At 40.3% G+C, this 8,488-nt stretch overlaps 2 non-coding genes across 2 annotated transcripts; both read right to left on the bottom strand.

The window, feature by feature from the left end:
* Positions 1–910: 910 nt before the first annotated feature.
* Positions 911–1,068, bottom strand: LOC129651921 (small nucleolar RNA SNORA57). Its single transcript, XR_008714413.1, has one exon. It is a non-coding gene; the product is annotated as a small nucleolar RNA SNORA57 (small nucleolar RNA).
* Positions 1,069–4,355: 3,287 nt separating this feature from the next.
* TRNAA-CGC (transfer RNA alanine (anticodon CGC)) lies at positions 4,356–4,428 on the bottom strand. The gene has a single exon. It is a non-coding gene; the product is annotated as a tRNA-Ala (tRNA).
* Between the last annotated feature and the right edge of the window lie 4,060 nt (positions 4,429–8,488).

Raw genomic sequence — 8,488 nt, 5'->3', positions numbered from 1 at the left:
TTCCTATAAATGTAATCACTCAGTACGTGGTCTTTTACGTCTGACCTCTTTTACTTTGTATGATGGTTTCAAGATTCATCCATGTTGCAGCATGTATCATTACTTCCTTTCTTTTCATGGTTAAATATTATTCCTCTGTGTGGATATACCACATATTGTTTATTCATTCATCGGTTCATGCACAATTAGGTTGTTTCCACTTTTTAGCTATTGAGATTAGAGCTTCTGTGAATATTGATGTACAAGTTTTTGTGTGGAAGTATGTTTTCATTTCTCTTGAGCATATACCGAAGAGGGGAATTGCTGGTCATGTTTAACATTGTTTAACATTTTGAGGAACTTTCAAAGTGATGCATCATTTCACAATCCCACCAGCCAGTATGAGGCTTGCCATTTTTCTACTTGTTAGTCATCATTTATTACTGTCTATTTTTTCTCTTTTAGCCATCCTGGTAGGTAGAAAGTGGCGCCTCATTGTGGGTGTTTGGTAACAGCTTTATTGGCTTATAATTCACCTGCCTAGAATTCACCCATTTAAAGTGCACAATTCAGTGGGTTTTAGTACATTCACAGTTGCGTAACCATCACCACAATCAGCTTTGGAACATTTTTGTCATCCTTCAAAGAAACTCTGTACCTTTTAGCAATTTCACTGTGGTTTTCATTTGCATTTTCCTAATGAGTAATAATGTGGAACATCTTTTCATCTTATTGGCCATTCGTACATCTTCTTTGGAAAAATAGCTATTCAAGTCTTTTGCCAATTTTTCAGTGAGTTATTTTTCTCTTCATTGTTGAGTTGTTAGATTATATATCCTAAACACAAATCCCTTATCAGATAAATGATTTGCAAATCTTTTGTGGGTTGTCTTTTCACTTATATTTATTTACTTTTTTTTCTTTTTTCTGCTTCTTTTCTGATACCTGAGAACAGAACCAGTAGACCAGAAGCCACCAGTACCAAAGATGTGATGCTGAGGGGACCAGAGTCTTACCCCTTTCCTTCTACTCCAAACACTACGGGAACAAGGACTGCAAGCGCCATCTCTGCCAAGACATACATGGAGGGTGCCTTTTCACTTTCTTGGTAGTGTTCTTTAAAGCACAAAATTTAAAAATTTTGCTGAAGTCTGATTTACTTATTTTTTTCTTGTGTCATTTGTGCTTCTGGTGTCATATCTAAGACAGAAAGATTACTCCTATGCTTTCCTCTAAGAGTCTCACTGTTTTAGGTCTTATATTTAGGCCTGTTATCCATTGTGAGTTAATTTTTTGCGTACTAGGGTGTGAGATCAGAGTCCAAATTCATTCATTTATATATGGATATCCAGTTGTCTGAGCACCATTTGTTGAAAAGACTATTTTTTCCCCATCAAACAGTCTTGGCACCCTTGCTGAAAATCAGTTAGCCAAAAATGAGAAGGTTTATTTCTGGACACTCAGTTCTAGTCCATTGAGCTATGTGTCTATCTGTATGCCATTACCACACTATTTTCATTACTATAGTTTTTGACTAGGTTTTGAAATGAGGAAGCATGATTCCTCCAGCTTTGTTCTTCTTTTTCAAGATTGTTTTGGCTATTCTAAGTCCCTTGTATTTCCATATGAATGTTAAGATCGTCTCACCAGTTTCTGCAAAAACGGATGCTGATATTTTGATTGGAATTTCATTGGATCCGTAAGGCAATTCAGAGTAATGCCATCTTGACAATATTAAACGTTTTGATTCGTGAGTATGATGTCTTGCCAATCATTTAGATCATCTTTAATTTCTTTCAATATTTTGTAGTTTTGGTGTACAATTCTTGCACTTCTTTTGTTAAATCAGTTACTAATTGTTTTAACTTTTTGATGCCATGGAAATGGAAACTGTTTCCTTATTTTCATTTCCTTTTCCTTGGAATCAGTCTAAAATCTCTGTTTTTTGCTGCAGCTTTTAAGCCGTTTCTGGTTCCCAGTCTTCCTTCCTATTTCAGCCCCCAAGCAGTGCCAGTGTTTCTGTCGGAAGCAGAAGCAGTCAGAAGCAGCACTGCCTCATTTTGAACTTGGGATTGGCTGAAAGCCGTCTAGCTTAGCACTGCTTCTCCAGCCCTGTTATAATAATCCATGATGTGTTATATGAAACAGGGCAGAATAATCAAGTGCTCTAAGAACAAGCTCTGGAGTTAAACCACCCAGACTCCAATCCACCCACTACCACCATTTACTACATAGTGACTTTGGAGGAGTTATATAATCTCTGTGTCTCAGTTTTATCTTCTGTAAAGAAAAGGGGATAATAATATTATTTCAGAAAGCAATGAAGATTAAATTAATATATGTAAAAACTCAGAACAATACTAGGAAGAAGTAAGTTCTGTAGTATTTGCTTTTATTGTTGTTATTATTATTTTATTTATCCATTTATTTTAAATCTGAGACTCAAACCCAAGCATTGATGAATGAGAATATAAGGTAGGAAAGCCATAACTGGCAACTTACTTGCTAAGGTCAGGCCATGTCCTGTAGAAAGAATGGCCCAGGCCAAACACTAAGTTACTGCCATCGGCCTCCTGGCAGGAGAGGATCAGGATCAGAGCAATGCTTTACTACAGTGATCTTCAAAAGGGCACGTGTGCTCTGTCCTGGGGGTGCAATAGATGCTGCCCTGGGGTACAGGAAAAAATACTACAATTTTTTTTTAACTAAACTTTACTGATATCTAACATATGGACTAATGCTGGTAGCCAGATGCTGTTAGCTAACTTCTCTGTACACGAGTTGTACCTTAATGATAAGAGAAATCTGAGAGGAATATGTGTACTCTAGTTTATCACTGTTAACACCATTTTCATAAAAACAGAAACAGGGACTTCCTCGGTGGTCCAGTAGTTAAGAATCTGCTTTCAATGCAGGGGATGTGGGTTTGGTCCTTGGTTTGGGAACTAAGATCCCACATGCTTCGAAATACAACTAAGATCTGACTCAGCCAAATAAATGAACATTTAAAAAATGTTTAAAAAAAACCCCAAACCCCCCAATTTTTAAGTGATAGAGTCCTTATAATATTGTGTAAAGAGATGGGGAGCAACAGTAAAAATCAACTGTATCAAATAGGTTTGGGACTTCACTCGTGGTCCAGTGGCTGGGAATCTGCCTTCCAATACAGGGGACATGGGCTTGATCCCTGATCCAGGCAATGAGATCCCACATGCCATGGGTCTACTGAGCCCATGCTAAGACCTGACACTGCCAAATAAAAGAAACAAAAAAACAAACAAAAACAAACAAAAAATAGATTCACCAGTCATTTGAGGGTGAAAGTGAAAGTGTTAGTTATTCAGTCGTGACTGACTCTCTGCTACCCTGCGGACTGTAGCCCTCGAGGCCCCTCTGTCCATGGAAATTCTCCAGGCAAGGATACTGGAGTGGGTAGCCATTCCCTTCTCCAGGGGAATCTTCCCAGCTCAGGGATCAAACTCGGGTCTCCTGCACTGTGGGCAGATTCTTTATTGTCTGAGCCACAAAAGACTGTGCTACCTAGCAGCTATTAAAATAATAAATACATTTATTTAATCAGTACCTTTAAAGATAAGAGTTGTGAGAGTTGGACTGTGAAGAAGTCTGAGCGCTGAAGAATTGATGCTTTTGAACGGTGGTGTTGGAGAAGACTCTTGAGAGTCCCTTGGACTGCAAGGAGATCCAACCAGTCCATTCGGAAGGAGATCAGCCCTGGGATTTCTTTGGAAGGAATGATCCTAAAGCTGAAACTCCAGTACTTTGGCCACCTCATGCGAAGAGTTGACTCATTGGAAAAGACTCTGATGCTGGGAGGGATTGGGGGCAGGAGGAGAAGGGGACGACAGAGGATGAGATGGCTGGATGGCATCACTGACTCGATGGACGTGAGTCTGAGTGAACTCCAGGAGTTGGTGATGGACAGGGAGGCCTGGTGTGCTGCGATTCATGGGGTTGCAAAGAGTCGGACACAACTGAGCAACTGAACTGAACTGAACTGAACTTAAAGATAAGATGGTGTTAACAATGAATGTTACTGCTTTTTCAAAGACACAGTTTTTATTGAGAGAGCATTTTATTTAAAATGCCTGGAAATGTTTCAGGCATTTAAAATAAATGTTTATTTATTTTAAAATAAAATAAAATTTTATTTTATTTCTGAAATTAATACAACTGTATCATTGCCTATGAAAAATTTAATTCATATGCTTAAAAAATTGGAAACAGAATCTTCTAACCTATTAGTATTCCAGACATAAACTTACAATACCTTGCCCTTTAAAAAAAAATACTTTATTTGACTGCACCAAGTCTTAGTTGTGGCATGCAAATTCTTAGTTGAGGTAGATGGGATCTAGTTCCCTGACCAGGGATTGAACCTGGGGCCCCTGCATTGCGAGTGTGGAGTCTTAGCCACTGGACCATCAGGGAAGTCCCCAGACGTGACATTTTGAATGAAGAGGAACAGATCCAGGAAAATGAGGGAATGAAAAGACAGAAGCAATAATTTTGATGAGTAATAGAAAGTAGAAAGAAAGGAAGCTCTGAGATGTCAGTGACTAAACTTGGAGGAAGAAAAAGTTCTTGGGGGTGAAACAATGGGTTTCACTTTAAATACATTGAGCTTGAGTGCCTTTTGGAACATGAACTAAAGGATCTAAGGAGCAGTTGAGAAAAGACAAGTGACAGTGACTAAAAATGACTTTTTAGAGAAGTTTTACAGTCCATATGTTTTACAATTCTGACATATATTGCTGTAAAGATAATATGCATTCATGGGAACCAACAGATTTGACTTCTTAAAATATGAATACCTTTTAAGACACACACAGCTCTTTTTTTCCTTCAGAACTTCCCACTATAGCAAAAGATGGGTGAGAGAGAGGATTAATGTGGAAACACTGCTTTGGGAAACTTTGGTTCCAAACCCACTCTACCATATAGCAGTGAGGCAACTCTGGGGATTCATTTAACTCTTCTGAGGCTTGGTCTCATCTTTATTGAGTGATGGTCAAATCATATTTGTCTGTAGAGTTATTGTGGGAGAAGGCAATGGCACCCCACTCCAGTACTCTTGCCTGGAAAATCCCATTGATGGAGGAGCCTGGTAGGCTGCAGTCCATGGGGTCTCGAAGAGTTGGACACGACCGAGCGACTTCACTTTCACTTTTCACTTTCATGCATTGGAGGAGGAAATGGCAACGCACTCCAGTGTTCTTGCCTGGAGAATCCCAGGGACGGGGGAGCCTGGTGGGCTGCCGTCTATGGGGTTGCACAGAGTCGGACATGACTGAAGCGACTTAGCAACAGCAGCAGCAGCATAGTTATTGTGAGCACTGAATGAGCTAATGTGTAATAAAGTTCTTATGTCATTGCTTTGTACAGTTCTGAAGCATTAAGGTTAAATAAAAACTAGTTCTAAATATTGCTTGGTCCCTGAAGTTCTTGGAAAACAAACGGACTACTGTGATATCTTTTATCTCAGTCTACTATATCATTATCTACACATTCACATGCTTGTAAAACCTGGACCTTGTGGTATGTCTGTTCCTAAATAAATATTATTTTCTCCCCTTCAACTTTGCTGTAAACAGTGGCACCCATGTAGCATATGTTGGATATTTTTTACTGTTTCATAAGAAATGTATATACTAATATGCTTAAGTGTGTACACATACTCGAAGACACACACCTAAAGGTCACTCACAAAGGTTTTGGTATTTGAGACTTGAACTGAAAAATAACATTACAATTCCCATATTTGGATTATACTTATAACAATAATTAGTATGCTTATGTTCTGAACTCAATATTTGTGTCCTCCCCAAAATTCATATGTTGTCATTTTAAAACCCCATATGATGATATTAGAAGGTGGGGCCTTTGGGAGGTGATTAGGTCAGGAGAGTGGAGCCCTCATGAATGGAATTAATGCTCATATAAAAGAGACTCCAAAAAAAAAAAAAAGAGACTCCAGGGGACTGGTGGTTCATTGGCTAGGACTCTGCTCCCAATGCAGGGGTCTCGGGTTAGATTCCTAGTCGGAGAACAAGGTCCTGCATGACAAAACTAAGACCCCTGAGTGCTAAGTAGCTTCAGTAGTGCTCCACTCTTTGCGACCCTATGAACTAGCCTGCAAGGCTCCCCTGTCCATGGGATTCTCCAAGCAAGAATACTGGAGTATGTTGCCATTTCCTTCTCTAGGGGATCTTCCTGACCCAGGTATCGAACCCACAACTCTTATGTCTCCTGCATTGACAGACAGGTTCTTTACCACTAGCTCCACCTGGGAAGCCCAACTAAGACCCAGCATAACCAAATACATTTTAAAAATAAAAATAAAAGAGATTTCAGAGAATTCTCTTGCCCCTTTGGCCATGTGAGGACACAGAGAGATGACCATCTATGAACCAGAACGTGAGATCTCATCAAACATTAAATCTGCTGGTGCCTTGACCTTGGACTTCCTAGCCCCCAGAACTATGAGAAACAAATTTCTGATGTTTATGAGCTACCCAGTCTATAACAATTTGTTGTGGAAGCCTGAACTAAGACATCTTACATCTACATAGAGTTTTGCAGTTATAGAAATTGTATACATTAATAAGAGACAAGAGAAATCTACTATATAAATACATTTAGTGTCCCTGACGTAGTACATGCATGCTCAGTCACTCAGTCATGTACAATTCTTTGTGACCCCATGGACTGGACCCCGACAGGCTTCTTTGTTGGTGGGATTTCCAGGCAAGAATACTGGAGTGGGTTGCCATTTTCTTCTCCAGGGGTTCTTCCTGACCCGGGGAATGAACCCAAGTCTCCTGCATTGGCTGGCGTGTTCTTGACCACTGAGCCACCCGGGAAGCCCATAAGTCCCTGAAGTAGAGAGCCCAGAAAGTGGAGAATAAAGTGTTCAAAGGAAAAAAAAAGTATACTTTGCTGAAATGAAGAGCAGAATCTACAAATTTAAAGGATACACTCTGTTGTAGGAAAAATTAGCACAGATGCACAGAAACATGACATCAGATCAGATCAGTCACTCAGTCGTGTCTGACTCTTTGCGACCCCATGAATCGCAGCACACCAGGCCTCCCTGTCCATCACCAACTCCCAGAGTTCACTCAGACTCACGTCCATCGAGTCAGTGATGCCATCCAGCCATCTCATCCTCTGTTGTCCCCTTCTCCTCCTGCCCCCAATCCCTCCCAGCATCAGAGTCTTTTCCAATGAGTCAACTCTTCACATGAGGTGGCCAAAGTACTGGAGTTTCAGCTTTAGGATCATTCCTTCCAAAGAAATCCCAGGGCTGATCTCCTTCCGAATGGACTGGTTGGATCTCCTTGCAGTCCAAGGGACTCGCAAGAGTCTTCTCCAACACCACTGTTCAAAAGCATCAATTCTTCGGCGCTCAGCCTTCTTCACAGTCCAACTCTCACATCCATACATGGCCACAGAAAAAACCATAGCCTTGACTAGATGAACCTTTGTTGGTAAAGTAATGTCTCTGCTTTTGAATATTCTATCTAGGTTGGTGATAACTTTTCTTCCAAGGAGTAAGCGTCTTTTAATTTCATGGCTGCAGTCACCATCTGCAGTGATTTTGGAGCCCAGAAAAATAAAGTCTGACAGTGTTTCCCCATCTATTTCCCATGAAGTGATGGGACTGCATGCCGTGATCTTCGTTTTCTGAATGTTGAGTTTTAAGCCAACCTTTTCACTCTCCACTTTCACTTTCATCAAGAGGCTTTTGAGTTCCTCTTCACTTTCTGCCATAAGGGTGGTGTCATCTGCATATCTGAGGTTATTGATATTTCTCCTGGCAATCTTGATTCCAGCTTGTGTTTCTTCCAGTCCAGCGTTTCTCATGATGTACTCTGCATAGAAGTTCAATAGACAGGGTGACAATATATAGCCTTGACGAACTCTTTTTCCTATTTGGAACCAGTCTGTTGTTCCATGTCCAGTTCTAACTGTTGCTTTCTGATCAGCATACAAATTTCTCAAGAGGCAGATCAGGTGGTCTGGTATTTCCATCTCTTTCAGAATTTTCCACAGTTTATTGTGATCCACACAGTAAAAGGCTTTGGCATAGTCAAGAAAGCAGAAATAGATGTTTTTCTGGAACTCTCTTGCTTTTTCCATGATCCAGTGGATGTTGGCAATTTGATCTCTGGTTCCTCTGCCTTTTCTAAAACCAGCTTGAACATCAGGAAGTTCACGGTTCACATATTGCTGAAGCCTGGCTTGGAGAATTTTGAGCATTACTTTACTAATGTGTGAGATGAGTGCAATTGTGTGGTAGTTTGAGCATCCTTTGGCATTGCTGTTCTTTGGGATTGGAATGAAAACTGACCTTTTCCAGTCCTGTGGCCACTGCTGAGTTTTCCAAATTTGCTGGCATATTGAGTGCAGCACTTTCACAGCATCATCTTTCAGGATTTGGAGTAGCTCAACTGGAATTCCATCACCTCCACTAGCTTTGTTCATAGTG

Source organism: Bubalus kerabau, chromosome 4 (assembly GCF_029407905.1).
Source record: "Bubalus kerabau isolate K-KA32 ecotype Philippines breed swamp buffalo chromosome 4, PCC_UOA_SB_1v2, whole genome shotgun sequence".
Taxonomy (NCBI): Eukaryota; Metazoa; Chordata; class Mammalia; order Artiodactyla; family Bovidae; genus Bubalus; species Bubalus kerabau.
Note: the sequence above shows the minus strand (reverse complement) of the source record. Positions and strands in the feature narration are given on the sequence as shown.